The 17,159-nt window shown below is 46.4% G+C and overlaps 1 protein-coding gene across 1 annotated transcript in view; it reads left to right on the top strand.

The window, feature by feature from the left end:
* LOC149287748 (uncharacterized) overlaps window positions 1–17,159 on the top strand; it is a 792,175-nt gene that overhangs the window by 726,581 nt on the left and 48,435 nt on the right. The window lies entirely within an intron of this gene.

Below are 17,159 nucleotides of genomic sequence, written 5' to 3'. Positions count from 1 at the left end.
TTCAAAACCATGGTGATAGTGTGCCAAAATCAGCTGGAACTGGCACCCATCGCTCTTTCAGAAAACTGATCAACCTCTGGGAAGATTTGTGTGCATGAGCATTGTATGAATGTGTGCATGATTTGAGGCCTCTTGATATGTAATATATTAGAATGAATGTCCCTAATGCTAGAATAAATGTTGCATATAAAGTGTTTGAACCTAGATCTGATCTCTTATGTGTCTGATTAAAAGTTTTATAGTCCAATCTGTATTTACTCACCACTCTAGATGTAAAGAAGAAGACCTAGATTGGTGACAGGTGTGTGATCTCTCATTTCACCTTCTGGATCTTCTGCACTGATCCCTTCGTGCTTCGTGCTTGGCTTGCTTTCCTTGGTGTAAATTGCAGAGGAGGAGAGGGAGCAGGATCTTACCTTTCCCAGTCGCATGAGGCACCAATGTTTCTCTGGACCTGCAAAACCAGGAGGGTCTTACATGTAGTGATACTTCTTTGCTCTCTAGTTAGAATAATGCTTTCCTTAAAAAGTACCTTGCCACTCCTTAATACTCCCATTACACATGCCTTAGCTCGGTTTTGGCTTGCTGAAGCTGGCGAGGAGAGGAAACTACAAATGCCTCTAACCAAGTCCTGATGTGTTGTTAGGAGGGGGGTCACTGTAACCCATCTGGTGGGGCCAGCTAGGTTTAGATGGTCTTGGGAGGTACCCTTTAGCTTAGCAGGAGTGGGAAGGCGGACCTAGAAGACCAGGGCAGTCAGGGATCTGCTGGGGCAGAGGCCCAAACCAGGGGGGCTGCTTTTGGTGGCTGGCCCAGACAGATCATCCCACGGGAGGCAGTGCTGTTTGGGACCTGGGAGTTCTAGTTTTGGCTTGGCACCAATAAAGAAAAGAGACAGGGAAAGGCTGTCTTGCTCTCAGGGGACCCTGAGGAGCAGTGTGTTTGTGGCTGATTCTGTCCTCCTGCCTTGAAGTGGCTTTGGAGGACTGTTCCCTTTGGCTGCTTAGCAAGGAAAAGGGAGAGTTTATTGGAACTGCCGATGGCAGGGTTTTCTGCTTGGAGGACCCTTTCCTTTCCCTGGAAGCAGTGGCTCCAGGAGACTGCAAGCTTCACAGCTCAAGAACGGGTGTCTTTCTCTCTCTTCCTCTCTTCTCCGGTGGCCTAGTTGGGGCTGGAGGAGAAGAGAGGGTCCACAGTGGGGCAATGGTGGGTCTTATCCCCTGACTAAAGGCTGAAACCTCCTTTTCTGCTGCCTTTGTGGGTTTTACAAAAGGGGGGCAGGCTTGTCCCGGAGCAAAGCCCTTGAGGCTCATGGCAGCAGGGTTGGGTTCTTTCCGTCTGACGAGAGAGAGAGAGAGAGAGAGAGAGAGAGAGAGAGAGAGGAGGGCTGGGGGCTTTTCCCTGCCCTGCTTTTGGCTGTGTAAAGAGGAAGGGGGCACAGGCTAGCCCTGTCCGCTCTTCCCAAGCCAGAGATCTGGAAGAGCCCTTCTGCTCTCCATTGCCTGGCTCTTGGGTCTGGTCCCTGACTGGCAGAGCTGAGCAAAGGGACTCCTTCCCTCTCTGGGCTGTTCTGTTTTCTTTCTTTCTTTCTTTCTTTCTTTCTTTCTGGAATATGAACTAGTCCAGGGCCTTTGAAAGCTGTCCTTTCAGTCTCTTTTCCTCTTCCCAATAAAGCAGCCTGTGTTGCTCAGACATTTCAGTTAAACTGTGTTTCTTTATTTTTATGACCTCCCACGTGTCTTCATTCAGTTAGGCCAGTTAGTTTATGCATCTTTGGTGTGGCAAAGTCCTTGTCATGGAACCAAGAGAGATTCCCTGAATGACGCACCTACATGGCTAAAGCAACCATTTCCCAAGGGTCACACAGCACTTCTGACCATGCTGAACGCCACCAGCCAGACATTTGGGGTGTTTGGGGGAAATGCCCAGTTCCTCCAACCTTGGGGAGTGAGTTTTACTAAAGTTCATGTTCTCTGGCACTTGATTTCCATCTTAGAAATGGTGTGAGTCTAGTTTAGCGGTAACATGGAAGGCAGACATGGAAGGCAAGTGTTTGACTTGAGCGTAGAAGAGGTCCATTGGGCCTGGCCTAGATTAAGAAGCAGAGCCCTCCCTCCAGTCCATCTGCCATGTCCCAGGGCTCCGAGGGAGAGAAGAACTGCTGGACCTGGTCCCCTTTCCCACTGCCATTCCCTTCTCCTTTGGGGTCATGGCCTTTTAGATTGTGAGCCTATTTGTGAGCCATTCTGAGAGCCTCTGTGGCTGAAGAACAGGGTATAAATGCTCCAAATAAAGAAACAAATCATGGCTCAGCCTAATGCAGAAGAAGAAGAGACCTCCCCACCTCTCTCCCTTGTATCCCCTTCTCCCATAGGGAGGGGGCACCCCAGGAAATGTGGACGCAGATGATGGCTCCCCTCCCCTCCATGCAACATCAGCTGTGGGAAACCAGAAGCACCTGTGCCAGCGAGACAGACAAGTGGCAGAGCAGGAAGCGCGCCTCTGAGAGCAGGACAGAGAAGTCCCGGGGCTCCAGCCTCAAGCCCCACCTTCAGGGGATGTGAGATCTGGGATTCTCAGCCCAATGACCCAAAGAAAACTCATTCAAAAGAAAGAAAGTTTAATAATGCAGAAATAAGGCAGAAGCATTCCACTGAAACATTTTTGCAAAACCTAAAGCCCACGGGAAAATTCTTACACTTTAAAACCATACTCCTCCTTTCCAGCCCAGCACCAACCGTCCCAATGCACACACTTTGCCATGACTACCGACTCCTCTCCCAAGCCCTGCTAACCTTGAAGACAAGGCAGTTCCCAGGTCCTTATCTTTAACATTCCAAACTTTCTTGATGGGCCCCACAGACTAAGCTAAAGCTAACCAAACTTTTCTACTCTGCAACCCAACCCCCCCTCCCACTTATAACACCTGTTGACTGAACAGTTATTACTGTTCTTATCCATTTATTTCCAACAATTATAACTAACCTAATCACTGGTTCTGACAAGTTCAAATCGGGCCAGTCTGAATCCTTCAGGTAAAGAACACCACCCTGAAGTCACAATAGTACCGCCTCAATTCTTCAGGCAAGAAACATTAGCCGGAAGTCAAAATGGGCAGTCTCAATGTTTCAGGTAAGAAGCATCAGCCTCAGGTTGCAATGGTCACGTCTCAAACCTTCAGGTAAGAAGCATTAGCCTAAATTCACAATGGTCCCATATCATTGGTGCAGGCAAGGAGCATCAGTCTGTGGTCACAATATGTCATGAATCCCTTTATTCATGCATTTATTTAGAGATTCATGCCATAAGGGTTATTGGTTTGGGTTTAGATTAGAGTTAAGATAGATGGGATTTATGGTGGGTTAAAATAATATGTTTTAATATGTGCTTTAATAGAGGATACTAGAAAGAGGTAGGTAGATCATGGCTAAAGAATGTGACTGTTTCCTAGGATTGGAAAGTGTGGGAATCATCCTTCTAACAGAGGCTTGAGTTTAAAGACTGCTCTCTGTAAAAGGAGGGGGAACATAGAGAGTTGTTGGTATCTTTATATTGTATTATGTTGTTATGGGTTTATGCTTATTACATTTTCATATGGTATCATATTAGATTGGGATTGATGGGGTTTCATATTATATATTGTTAAGCCATAATGTTAATTAAAACTGTTGTGTGGCTGAGTTTTGTGGCCCAAGGCCACAGGTGCAGTGGTTGAGATAAAGCACATGAGAGCTTAATTGAATCATAGAATCGTAGAGTTGGAAGAGACCACAAGGGCCATGCAGTCCAATTGTTTTTAGAAACCTGGATGGGAGGACACTGTGTGGGAAAGGGCTATCCAACTAATTAGCTTTATTGGTTAATGGGTGGAGTTAATTGATATTGTTATAAAAGTGATACGTTTATACTTTCTTTCATTACTGACAAAAAAAGTCACTTCTATTGCATGTATCTTCTTTCTTGAAAGCTGTTCCTTTTTCAAAGTACTGCCTTTTGTGTTGCAATAGGGGCTGCAATTAGGAGCCTGATGACAAATATCTATCTCACTTTCCATTCACCCTGCTATCCCAAAAGAGCTGGAGAGCACACCAAACCAAGCACAGAACCTTCCCTTGCTCTTGTATAATGCCAGGTCAGTCAAAAATAAAATGCAGATAGTCCACGATCTCCTACTGGACGAAGAAGCTGACCTGGCTTGTTTCACGGAGACCTGGCTGGGTGATGATAGCTCTGCCACCTGGGATAGGGCCTTACCAGCTGGGTTCTCCGTCAATGAGCAGCTAAGGGGAGTGCCTTTGGTCCATAAAGACAATCTTGCTTTGGCCAGGATACTTTAAAGACTAGGGAAAGTCTGGGGATTCTGTTGGTTGAATGTCCACCCTGTTGCTTAACAGACTCCCTAGCGGAGCCATCACAACTGGTTGCGGAGCTGCTGCTGGAGTCTCCTAGGCTTTTAGTCCTGGGCGACCTCAAAATCCCCCTCGAGGCCAATTTAACTAACGTATCTGGTGCAGATCGGGAGTCCATGGTCAGCATGACAAACATGGGCCTTTCCCAGATAGTCTCTGAGCCCACGCACTGTGCATGTCATACTCTCGATGTAGTCTTCTGTATGGAACAGGCACATCCGTGGGCAGAGGTAGTCAATATCTCCGCATTGTCATGGACCATGGATCATTTTCTGGTCAAGGTTGGGCTGAAGGCCACTATTCCCCCCGTCGGGGCTGGAGGACCTATTAAAATGGTCCGCCCTCAAAGATTGATGAAACCCACTAGGTTCAAAGAGGCCTTAGAGGGTTTGATAGCTGGTAATGCCGGAAATTCTGTTGAAGCTCTGTTCAATACTTGGATCAACGGTCTTACCAGAGCTATAGACACCATCGTTCCCAAGCGCCCTTTCCAACCCGCTTCAAATCGTAATTCGTGGTATACTCAAGATCTCAAAATAATGAAGGGGCTGGACAACAGCTAGAGTGCCACTGGCAGAAATATCAACTCATACCTGATAAGGGTTTTTCTTAAATCCTATGGAGTGGCAATAGATGCAGCTAAGAAGTCCTTCTGCTCTGCATCTATTGTGTCTGCAAAGTCTCGTCCTGCAGAGCTATTCAGGGTGGTAAGGGACTTGACTCAAATGCCTCCCTTTATTAGAACTCTTTATTAGAACCTAAAAAGCCTGCTCTGATGCTTTTAATAACTACTTTGCAGACAAAATCTCTCAGATAAGAGCCGATTTGGATGCCGGCCTTACGACAGAGGTGACAGGAGAGGTATCCGGAGCCTCCACCCATACTGTTATTCTGGATCAGTTTGAGTCAGTTAGTACAGAGGATGTGGACAAGCTCCTTGGGAGTATGAAAAAGAGGACTTGCTCTCTGAATCCTTTCCTATCTTGGCTGGCCATCCAGGGGGAGATACCATTAAGAAGCTGCTAAAAACATAACTAATGCATCTTTCAGGGAAAGCTGTCTTCCATCTTGCCTCAAACAGGCAGTGGTTAAACCACTTCTATTAAAAGCCTTCCCTTGACCCCCTGGACAGAAACAATTACAGACCAGTTTCGTTTTTACTATTCTTGGGCAAGGTAATCGAGTGGGCAGTTGCCATTTGACTCCAAGCAGTCTTGGAAGAAACTGATTTTCTAGATCCATTTCAAACCGGATTTAGGAGGGGTTATGGAGCTGAGACTGCCATGGTCACCTTAGTCGACGATCTCCGTCTGGGAATCGACAGGGGAAGTGTGACCCTGCTGGTGCTCTTGGACCTCTAAGCAGCCTTCGATACCATTGACCATGTATCCTTCTGGAATGCTTGGGAGAATTGGGAATGGGGGTACCGCTTTGTAGTTGGTCTGGCCCTACATCTCTGGCAGGTTCCAGATGGTGTCGCTTGGGACAGTTGTTCAGCCAAGAGGGAGCTCAAGTCGGGTGTACCTCAAGGCATGATTCTGTCCCCAATGCTATTCAACATTTACATGAAGCTGCGGGGTGAGATCATACGGAGACATGGGGCAGGGTCTTACGTATGCTGATGACATCCAAATATATTTCTCTATGTCTCAGAATGATGCAGTGACTAAGGATGGCGTCTCTCCTCTGAATGTCTGTCTTAATGCGGTAATGGACTAGATGAGTTAAAATAAACTCAAATTAAATCCAAGTAAGACGGAGGTACTTGTAATAGGGACCCCTAATCTGGGAATGGAGTTATGTCAGACAGTTATGTAATGGATGGGGTCACATTTCCCCTGAAAGACTCTGTCCGCAGTTTGGGAGTGCTCCTGGATTCATCACTTCATCTGACGGCTCAGGTGGATGCAAAGTTCAGGAGCACTTGTTATCAGCTTCAGCTGATGCACCAACTGCGCCCCTTCCAGGAGCTGGGAGACCTTCAAAGAGTAGTACATGCACTGGTCACCTCTTGGCTCGACTTCTGTAATGCACTCTACATGGGGCTACCCTTATGCCAAGTTCGGAGACTTCAGTTGGTACAGAATACAGCAGCCAGGTTGGTTACAGGCACTTCTACAACTGCCCACATTACACTGGTTCTTAAATCCCCACATGGGCTGCCCATTAGTTTCCAGGCAAGATACAAGGTGTTGGTTGTAACCTTTAAAGCCCTACATGGCCTGGGCCCTGTCTTCTTGCGGGAGCATCTCCTTCCCTATCGTCCTCCTGCACTCTCAACTCTGTTGGGAAAGATCTGCTCTAACTGAAGAGGACCAGACTCTCCACAGTGACCCAGCGGTCCTTTTCTGCAGCCGCTCCCAGACTCTGGAACGATCCGCCGGAGAAGATCCACCAGATCACCACCTGGGAAACTTTTAAGAAGGCCATTAAGATGGGTCTCTTCCGGAAGGCCTTTCCAGGCTAGGTCCACTTCTCTTTACCTGCCTCCCCCCCTCTTTTTTCTTCCATTTTCCCCTATCTTTATCTTTATTCTACCCAGACCCCACTTGAAACTCTTATTTCATTTTAATTGTTGCTGTATATTAATGTTTTTAACTTCTTTTCATGGTTTAATCCCCTTTTATCATTTAATTATGTTTTTATGACTGGGGGAGGGATGGGGATCTTGGAATTTTTAATGTATTCTCTTTTAACTGTACTTTGCTTTACTGTTGTAATCCACCTGGATTCCTAGAAATTAAGCGGAATATACATCATTATTATTGTTATTATTATTATTAAAGGCCAGCCTTTCCCTCTTCCTCTCCTTCCCTCCCTGGAACATCACCGGAAATGCCTCTCCCCACTTCTGCCTGCGGAGCCCCACCTCACGTTCACTCACCAAAAGGGGGAGGAGCCTCTGAGGGGGGGGGCTGAGGAACAGAAGGGGTGGGGCCAGGGTCAAAGACGCCTCACAGAAGTTGTGAAAAAAGGAGGAGGAGGAGGAGGCTCTCTAAAAACCCACAGAGATATAAAACATAGAAGTGTATACACACACTCAGAAACACACCCACAGCCACAATATATATGTTTCTTCTTCCTGGTCTCTGTGAATCACACAAATGGGTTGTTATTCTGTGCCTGCACAGTTAGCCTCGAACCTTCTTGGAGATATTAAAGGTGTTTTGGCAGTAGCCCCTTCCACTCTCCAACTGCCCTCATCAGTCGGTTTCCCACCTAAACCTTCAGTTCCTTTTGTCCGCCGCACTTAGCAGCAGCCTCTAGGAACTCTTCTGGGATTCATTTTCCTGTCAGACTTTAAAAACATGATTTGACAGGATCAATCTGCGTTTTGGTGGTCATTTTTTAACATTGTTGTTCGTATTTTAAAACAAATGCTATGATTTTCTAGATAAATTTAAATTCTGAGGTAAAGTTGTTTAACAACAACTTGCCCTGCGATTTCTTAGAGAATCGCTTACTTAAATGTGAATTTAAACAATGAACTAAAGCTGTTTTAACAACAGCCTGTCCTGCAGTTTCTTAGAGAATCACATACTTAAATGTGAATTTAAATTCTGAGCGGTTGCCTTCCAGCTCCAAGCAGTCTTGGATGAAACCGATTATCTGGACCCATTTCAAACTGGCTTCAGAGCGGGATACGGAGTTGAGACTGCCATGGTCGCCTTAGTCGATGATCTCTGTCTGGGCATTGACAGGAGAAGTGCGTCCTCGTTCGTGCTCTTGGACATCTCAGTGGCTTTCGATACCATTGACCATGATATCCTTCTGGAACGCCTGAGGGAGTTAGGTATCAGGGGCACTGCACTCCAGTGGTTCCCTTCCTACCTCTCAGGTAGATTCCAGATGGTGCAGTTGGGGACACTTGCTCCTCTAAGAGGGAACTGACATCCGGTGTCCCTAAGGGAACTATTTTGTCACCCATGCTATTTAACATTTACATGAAACCACTGGGAGAGATCATCCAGAGACATGTAGTGTGGTGTTATCAATACGCTGGTGACACCCAAATATGCTTCTCTGTGCCTCCGACTGATGCAGTGTCTAAGGATGGCGTCTCTCCTCTGAATGCCTACTTGGAGTCATTAATGGGCTGGATGAGGGAAAACAAACTCAGTCTGAATCCAGAGAAAACGGAAGTACTGGTGATAGGTTCCCCAGGACTGGGGAAGGAAATTTATCCACCTGTCCTGAATGGGGTCACGCTTTTTAAAAGGATGTTGAGAAACTGGAGCGTTTCCAGAGGAGGGCGACTAAAATGGTGAAAGGTCTGGAAACCATGTCCTATGAGGAAAGAGTGAGCTGGGGATGTTTAGCCTGGAGAAGAGAAGGTTAAGAGGTGATATGATAGCTCTGTTTAAACATTTGAATGGATGTCATGTTGATGAGTGAGCAAGCTTGTTTTCTGCTGCTCCAGAGAACAGGACCCAGAACAATTGAGGCAAGCTACAGGAAAAGAGATTCCAGCTCAACATTAGGAGGAATTAACAGACAGTAAGGGCTGTTCGACAGTGGAACAAACTCCTTCCTCGGAGTGTAGTGGAGTCTCCTTCCTTTGAGGTCTTTAAGCAGAGGCTGGATGGCCATCTGTCAGGGGTGCTTTGATTTGGATTTCCTGGATGGTAGGGGGTTGGACTGGATGGCCCATGCAGTCTCTTCCAAGTCTTATGATTCTATGATTCCCTGAGGGATGAAGTTCGCAGTTTAGGAGTACTTCTGGACTCGTCCCTACAGTTGACATCTCAAGTAGATGCGATGTTCAGAAGTGCTTGCTATCACTTCGGTTGATACGCCAACTGCAACCCTACCTGGGCTAAAGGGACCTTGAAACGGTGGTGCATGCTCTGGTAACCTCTCACTTAGATTTCTGTAATGCGCTCTACGTGGGGCAACCCTTGTACCAAGCCCGGAAGTTTCAATTGGTACAAAATATGGCAGCCAGATTCGTCACTGGTGCGTCTAGGTTTGGTGTTGGTTATTACCTATAAAGCCCTACATGGCTTGGGCCCGAGTTACTTGAGGGACCACATCTCCCCATATAATCCGTCCCGCACACTCAGAACATTCGGGAAGAACCTGTTGGAAATACCAGCTTCCAAGTATGTTGTTACATCCCAGATGGCCTTTTCATTTGTTGCCCCGAGGATCTGGAATAGTCTTCCCGATGAGCTCCATCTTATGACCCCCCTCGAATCATTTAAAAAGATTCTAAAAACCTTCCTCTTTTGTCAAGCCTTCCCCCCTGAAGAATGAAGTTTGTAATTTTTGATACCATCGATTCTCTGCCTACCCTGGATATGTATGCTGCATGATTGTTTTGAGAGCTTTTTGTATTATTGGATTTTATAATGATATTGTTTGTTTGTAATGTTTTTTAGTCTGTAACCCTGCTTCGATCCTATGGGAGAGGTGGGGAAACACAAATGAAATTTATTATTATTATTATTATTATTATTATTATTATTACTTAAGGGAGCGCCTCCTCCCATACAATCCACCGCAGACTCAGGTCCTCTGGGAAGAACCTGCTACAACTCAAGAAGATCAGACTTTCAGAGGTGACCCAGAAGCCCTTCTCATCAGCCGCTTCCAGGCTCTGGAACGACCTCCGGATGAGATCCATCATATTTCCACCTTGGAAGCCTTTAGGAAGGCTAGAAAGACACATCTCTTTCCAGACTAGATGACATCTATTGACTTGCCTCCCCCTCCCCCTGACCCTTACTCTTGCCATTGTTACTGTTATGGACATTGTTACTGATGATGTACGTTCCTGCCCTCCCACCTCCCCTTCAGAAAACCACCCATTTCTTGCCCGAAAAAACGTTTTTACTGTATTGTGTTTGGAATGTTTTAAATTTTCTTGTTGTTTAATAGCTTTTTAGGGATTAATGTTTTTATAATTGGGAGGAGGGTTTGGAGTTTGGAGTTTTTAATAGTATTTCTTAAATTGTATGTTATTTTATTACTGTAGTCTGCTTTGATTCCTTTGAGAAAAGGGAGAATAATAATAATAATAATAATAATAATGTTTTATTTATAGACCGCTATTCCGCAATGATCATAGCGGTGTACAATAAAAATTGCAGTACAAAATTAGCCCCTACCCACCCCCTCACTCCCTCCAGGCTGGACGATGACAGTTGACCGTGGAGGGAGGGCTCTGTCCCTTCAGGGCAGTCCCGATGGTGATCGGACCCGCCCTCTCACTCCCTCCAGGCTGGACGATGACAGTTGACCGTGGAGGGAGGGCTCTGTCCCTTCAGGGCAGTCCCGATGGTGATCGGACCCCGCCCTCTCACTCCCTCCAGGCTGGACGATGACAGTTGACCGTGGAGGGAGGGCTCTGTCCCTTCAGGGCAGTCCCGATGGTGATTGGACCCGCCCTCTCACTCCCTCCAGGCTGGACGATGACAGTTGGCCGTGGAGGGAGGGCTCTGTCCCTTCAGGGCAGTCCCGATGGTGGTTGGACCCGCCCTCTCACTCCCTCCAGGCTGGACGATGACAGTTGACCATGGAGGGAGGGCTCTGTCCCTTCAGGGCAGTCCCGATGGTGATTGGACCCGCCCTCTCACTCCCTCCAGGCTGGACGATGACAGTTGGCCGTGGAGGGAGGGCTCTGTCCCTTCAGGGCAGTCCCGATGGTGATTGGACCCGCCCTCTCACTCTCTCCAGGCTGGACGATGACAGTTGACCATGGAGGGAGGGCTCTGTCCCTTCAGGGCAGTCCCGATGGTGATTGGACCCGCCCTCTCACTCCCTCCAGGCTGGACGATGACAGTTGGCCGTGGAGGGAGGGCTCTGTCCCTTCAGGGCAGTCCCGATGGTGATTGGACCCGCCCTCTCACTCCCTCCAGGCTGGACGATGACAGTTGACCGTGGAGGGAGGGCTCTGTCCCTTCAGGGCAGTCCCGATGGTGATTGGACCCGCCCTCTCACTCCCTCCAGGCTGGACGATGACCGTGGAGGGAGGGCTCTGTCCCTTCAGGGCAGTCCCGATGGTGATTGGACCCGCCCTATCACTCCCTCCAGGCTGGACAATGACAGTTGACCGTGGAGGGAGGGCTCTAAATAGGGAAGACAAAAAGAAATAATAATAATAATAATAATAATAATAATAATAATAATAATAATATCTCTTCAAGGGGGCCCAAGGTCCTTTCAGTATGCTCCCAGAACCGGGGGGGGGGGATATTTCTGGGGCTGTGGGTCTCTCTGTTGGTCCTCCTCTGCAGGGTTGTTGTGAAGGAAAAGGTAAGTATTTGAGGGGGTGCCTAATCCAGATCCTGTGTGCCTCTAAGACTAGTTCCCAGGTTGCCAGGGGGCTTGCCAGAGCTTTGAGGTCCCTCCATCTCCCTCCTCTTGGGTTTGGCCTAGATTTGGCTCTTCTACCCCCCCCCCCCGAGCCCCCTCCCCCCAGGACTCCAGAGAAAACTTCTCTCCCCCCCCCAAAAAAAAAATGTTGTTTTCAATGCTATTGAACCCTATCCTGAGCAATACTTTCTGTTTGGCACAAAACTCTTCCCCAAATGAGGCATCAGAAGGGAGGGTCTTTCAGGGAAGGCTGTCTTCCATCTTGCCTCAAAGAGGTGGTGGTTAAACCACTTCTAAAAAGCCTTCCTTTGACCCCCCCCCCCCCCCCCCCCCTGGACAGAAACAATTACAGGCCAGTTTGGCTCTTACCATTCTAAGGCAAGGTAATTGAGAGGGCAGTCGCCATTCAACTCCAAGCAGTCTTGGAAGAAATGGATTTTCTAGATCCATTTCAAACCGGCTTTAAGGCAGGTTACAGAGTTAAGTCGGCCATGGTCGCCTTAGTCGATGATCTCTGTTTGAGCATTGATAGCTCTTTGAAAAGGGTAAATGGGACTCTGCTGGTGCTCTTGGACCTCTCAGCGGCCTTCGATACCATTGACCACAATATCCTTCTAGAACGCCTGGGAGAGTTAGGTTTTGGGGGCACTACTTTGCAGTGGTTCAGGTCCTACACCTCGGGCAGATTCCAGATGCTGCCACTTTGGGACAGTTGTTTGGCCAAGAGGGAACTCAAGTTGGGCGTCCCTCAAGGTGCAAATCTGTCCCCAATGCTATTCAACATTTACATGAAGCTGTTAGGTGAGATCATTCGGAGACATGGGGCGGAGAGCAGGGAGACCTTGAAACAGTAGCACATGCGCTGGTCACCTCTCGGCTTGACTTCTGTAATGCACTCTACATGGGGCTACCCTTGTTCCAAGTTCAGAAACTTCAATTGGTACAGAATATGGCAGCCAGGTGGGTTACAGGCACTTCTAGAACTGCCCACATTACACCGGTTCTTAAATCCCTCCACTGGCTGCCCATTAGTTTCCAGGCAAGATACAAGGTGTTGGTTCGCTCTGGAACGACCTCCGGATGAGATCTGTCCTATTAACACCTTGGAAGCCTTCAAGAAGAGTATTAAGATGGATCTCTTTCCAGACTAGACTCAATCTATTGACTTGCCTCCCCCTCCCCCTGACCCTTGCCATCGTTACTGTTATAGAAATTGTTATTGATCGGTCCTGCCCTCTCCTCTCATCTTCAGAAAACAACCCACTTCTTGTCCCAAAAAACTTTTTTACTGTATTGTGTTATGAAAGTTTTAAATTTTCTTGCTCTTTAATAGCTTTTTAAGGGTTGATTAATGTTTTTATAATTGGGAGGACGGTTTGGGTTTTTTGGAATTTTAATTGTATTTCTTAAATTGTATGTTATTTTATTGATGTAATCTGCTTTGATTCCTTTGAGAAAAGGTGCAATATAAATTATTATTATTATTATTATTATTACATCCGTTCAAGGGGGGCCAAGGCCCTTTCAGCATAATCCAGAACTGGGGGTGGGATCTTTCTTGGGCTGTGAGTCTCTCTGTCGGTCCTCCTCTGCAGGGTTGTTGTGAAGGAAAAGGTAAGTATGCGAGGGGGCTGCCCAATCCAGATCCTGTGGGCCTCTAATCCTAGTTCCCAGGTTGCCAGGGGATTGACAGAGTTTTGAGGTCCTTCTATCTTCCTCCGCTTGGCTTTGGCCAAGATTTTGGCTCTTCTCTCCCACCCAGAGCCCCCTCCCCAGGACTCCAGAGAAAACTTCTCCCCCCCCCCCCCCCCCCGTGAAAAATGTTGCTTCCAATGCTATTGAGCCCTATCCTGTGTGATGTTTTCTATTTGGCACAAAACTCTTCCCCAAATGAGGCCTCAGAAAGGAGGGTCTCTCCTCTGCCCCTTTCCCGGAGGGAGGGGGCTCCTCAAAGCCCTTTTTACCTTTGGACCCCCCCTCCCCTCCATGGCCATGCATCTCTCCAAGGGTCCCTCCTGCTCCCTTTTCTCATAATAACCCCCCAAGTACATGGGGCCTAAGAAATCCCCTAAGAAGGGGACAGGGAAGGAAAGAGGGAGAGGAAGCTTGGCAGGACCACACCTTTCTTGGGGGGGGGGGAAGAGGGGCTTCATTTCTTCTTATAACCCCCCAAGGGCCCTCCAGAAGACCCTCCAGCCATTCCTCTGCATGAACGAGGGCTCTCCCCACTTCCCTCCCTCCCTCCTTCCCTACCTCCCTACTCAGAACAGACTGTGAGGGGAGCAGTGGCTTCAGGGGCTGAGACTGTGCATGCATAGATGCTTCCAAAGGCCACTCCTCAGCATGCACAGGGGTTGCCAGGGCCTAAGGGATGCTGCTTATTCTGCTGGTGGCCTTTGCGGGAAAGGAAAGTATGTGCTGGGGGCTCAGCAGCCTCCCCTTCCTTCCCTCCTTTCTTCCTTTGAGGAGACCGAAATGCAGCCAAGGTGCAGAGCTTGACTCAGGAGGGAAAGGAAGGAGAGGGAGGCTCTGCTTTGGAAATATAGCTGTTCCTGAGTATCCTGTATGTTTGTGTGTATGTTTGTGTTTGTGTGTGTGTGTTTGCCTCTGCTGTTCTTATGGCTGGGAAGACTGAAGAGAGGAAGATAGGGTCCGTTTTGTGCAAATTCAGAACTTCTGTGCATGAAAGAGTCCAGTGTGTTGAAATAGCAAAGAACTTTATTGAGAACACATAGAAATTCAATGTTTAAGGCAGAACTGCACACTCCAATCCAAATAATACATTAAAATCCCAAAACCTAAAAACCAATGTTGGAAATGTGAGGAAGAAGTCGGGATATATTACCACTGTTGGCGAAAATGTAAAAAAAGCGAAGAAATTCTGGACAGACATTTATCTTATGATAATAGAGATTTCCAAATCAATCTAAATAAAGATCCCAAACTATTTTTGTTAAATAAGGGTGTAACAAGAAGAGATAGAAAGGAAATTTGGGAAGTTAATATTTTATATGGTTATTGCTGCTAGAATTCTAGATGCAAGTAAGGGGGAAAGTGTTGAAATTCCAGCCCAAGAACAATGGTTGTTGAAATTATATGATTATATGGAAATGGATAATCTAAAACAAAGGCTAAGGGGGGGGGGGTACAATGGAAGATTTTTATAAAACATGGGAACCATTGAAAAATTTTATGAAAGATAAGAAAATGAACTACCCAGTGATATTGTTTGATATGTAAAGTGTCTTTGTCTTTGGAATGATGTTGGCTAATAAAACTTAGAGAGGAAGAGTAATACAAGCAGCACCACAAGAGAATTTAAGATTTGGAAGGGTGATAAGAAGAAAGTTAAAAGACAATTTAAGTTCTCACATTTCTTCATGAGAGCTCTACTGCAATCCATAGCCATGGACTTAGAGGGTCCCACACCATTTCCACAGAAGCTCCAGTGAAGAACATCCGGGTTTGCAAAGAGCTAACTGGAGAAGATGGGCCACTTTGTAAACTGATTCACTCTCCGCTTTATAACTTATTCTCAAAGTCAGCCGTTTTTGAGAGTGACTTTATACAGGTTACATCCAAAGGGCAATTAGTGGCTATCACAAACATCTCTACAGTCGTGACTATAGGAGTGACTTCATCAGAGCCCTCCCTCCCAGTTCCCAATATCTTATTGATGGCCAAAAGTAATTGGGTGTCTTCAAGGGCCTACAATGGGACAATTAGGAAGCCTCGCCTTGAATTAACAAAGATGATATCTTTGCAACATGTGAATATATACATATTTGAGGTCAGACAGCACTCTATGTGTTTTCGCATGAAGACAGACAGAGTTTACTATCTACAGCTTCATTCGGACCACCCAAGGTTCATCTTGTCTTTTTGGTGCCGTCTTGTAGACATTTTGAAACGAGGCCCTCATATTACAATGCAGTATACCATGACTCCCAGTGACAAAAATACTGGAAACAACTCATCTGAGGTAGATGGGCAATTGAAAAAGCTGAAGAATCCAAGAACAGACATGCCAAGGAAAAAGAACCTGTTTATATTCCAAATCGAATTTGCAATGGGAAATCTGAATATAAACTTATAAACCATCTCTTTTCGAAAAAACAAAAAAACCCAAAACCTAAAACATCACCCCCTTCCAAACCTAGACCCCACTTCCAATTCCCTCAGTCTATGCCCCACAGGTAACAAGGCCCCCTTTGCCCTTCCCACAGACTAGCCCTTTCTGTTAATACCGGCCTCAAACTTTCGTCAGCCAACATCCCACACACTGCAAAAGCTATCATTCCCATAACTATTTTAGACAGCTATAACAAATCCCAGCCCCTCGTTTACCTAACCAATACCACGACCCACATTCCCCAGTCAAATATACAACCCAAAGTAATTATACTATTAACAATGAAAACCTAAACTTAACAAAATACAAACTTAAAAGAGACATATGGACAGACAAACCTTACAAGCAAAATCACAAGGCCCTTTTCTTAGCACCACTAGATTGCAAATATATTTTTTGTATTACTTATTGACAAAAATAATATTAGTTCACTACTGGGATTTGTGTGGCTTCTCTCCTGTGTGGCCTCTCTGATGTCTCACTAGGCTTGTCTTCTGAGGAAAACATTTCCCACAATGCTGGCATTTATGTAGCTTCTCTCCTGTGTGGCCTCTCTGATGTTTCACTAGGACTGACTTAGAAGAAAAACATTTCCCACAATGCTGGCATTTGTATGGCCTCTCTCCTGTGTGGACTTTCTCATGACTCAAACCGTCTTCTGTAAAAAGACAATGACAAATAAGACTAAAAATCAGAGTTAAGAGAGGAAGGTGTTACTCCATGATTTAGCCCTCATTAACCCCTCCTTATTAGAGATTAAATTAAGAAAGATTCTGTGAGCAACCCAAGCATGACCCTGCTGCTTATGCCCCTAAATATTCTGTCCAGTTCTGGGCACCACAATGCAAAAAGGATTATGAGAAACTGGAGCATGTCCAAAGGAAAGTGGCTGAAATGGTGCAGGATTTGGAAACCATGCCCTATGAGGAATGACTTAGGGAGGTGGGGATGTTTAGCCTGGAGAAGAGAAAGTTAAGAGATGATATGACAGCCCTCTTTAAATATTTGAAGGGATGTCATGTTCAGGAGGGAGCAAGCTTGTTTTCTGCTCCTCCAGAGACTAGGACCCGAAACAATGGATGGAAACAGCAGGAAAAGAGATTCTACCTCAACATTAAGAGGAACTTCCTGACAGAAAGGGCTGTTCGACAGTGGAACACACTCTTCTTCGTAGTGTAGTGGAATCTCTTTCTTTGGAGCTCTTTAAGCAGAGGTTGGATGGCCATCTGTTAGGGATGCTTTGATTGAGAGTTCCTGCATGGCAGAAGGGGGTTGGACTTGGGGTCTCTTCCAAAACTACG

The sequence above is a fragment of the Sceloporus occidentalis genome, unplaced genomic scaffold, assembly GCF_023333645.1.
Source record: "Sceloporus occidentalis isolate IW3139 unplaced genomic scaffold, rSceOcc1.0.p SCAF_57, whole genome shotgun sequence".
In the NCBI taxonomy this organism is placed as follows: Eukaryota; Metazoa; Chordata; class Lepidosauria; order Squamata; family Phrynosomatidae; genus Sceloporus; species Sceloporus occidentalis.
The sequence above is the reverse complement of the archived record's forward strand: the minus strand, read 5'-3'. Positions and strand labels throughout refer to the sequence as shown.